At 38.0% G+C, this 885-nt stretch overlaps 1 non-coding gene across 1 annotated transcript; it reads right to left on the minus strand.

Annotated features, from left to right (window-relative positions):
• Positions 1-556: 556 nt before the first annotated feature.
• On the minus strand, positions 557-629 carry TRNAG-UCC (transfer RNA glycine (anticodon UCC)). Its single transcript has one exon. It is a non-coding gene; the product is annotated as a tRNA-Gly (tRNA).
• Between the last annotated feature and the right edge of the window lie 256 nt (positions 630-885).

Here is an 885-nt window from a genome sequence, read left to right on the forward strand (position 1 = left end):
ATACTTGAGAGTGGTCAGGTTAGGCGTCGTAACAACCGGCGGGATGCATGAACGTGGAAGAGGCGAAAAATATTTGCAAAGACAGAGTGGTGTGGCGTTCTATTCTCTCTGCCTATCCCTGCGGGGAAGCGGCGTGATGGTTAGATAGTTAGTTTTTTAAATATCATGGAATGTTTACATTTAGACCTGAAGATGTAAGCTTGGCTTCCGAAACTGGCCGTCATAAAATAAACTCAAGTGGTAAAAAAAACAAGCGTTTTCATTAATAATATCATGGTACGAACATTGAACAAATATAGTATTTATTGTAAAGGTTTTCCAGGTAAAATTGTGTACTTAATGTATTTTTTAAAATTCGAATTTAAAAAAATGTCCAATTGTGTATTCAAATCCTTATCCGCACACCAATGGTGCATAGGGCACTGCATCATATAAACGCAGTGTTATCCCGATCGTTAACACACGAAGGAAAGATGATCAGCCCTCCTCTTCAGGTACCAGTCCAGGGTAATTTTTAATAAATATTAGAGTGAAAAAATCACTTACATTTTTTAACCCCCCCCCCTGGGATTCAAACCCAGGACCTCCAGAACGGAAGTCAAGCGTGCTGACCACTACACTACGGAGGCGGATGTCCAATTGTTCTGTGGAATATTTGAGTTGTAAGGGTTTCAATTTTAATTGTAAAACGTCCAATTTGATGTGTTTGACCTGTATATTTATAATATTTTTTGACATCCCATCAAAGATGAAGAGGAATATGGAAGTCTGGGCATTTACGGGGCTGACGACTGTCATAGATGATCATTTCATCTCACCAATAGATGTCTCTAGTGAAGTTCTAGTGATTCAAGAACAATATATCAAAAAATTGGTTTATATATA

Source organism: Brachycentrus maculatus, unplaced genomic scaffold (genome assembly GCF_059751285.1).
Source record: "Brachycentrus maculatus isolate JH-2025_06_01 unplaced genomic scaffold, ASM5975128v1 h1tg000216l, whole genome shotgun sequence".
Taxonomy (NCBI): Eukaryota; Metazoa; Arthropoda; class Insecta; order Trichoptera; family Brachycentridae; genus Brachycentrus; species Brachycentrus maculatus.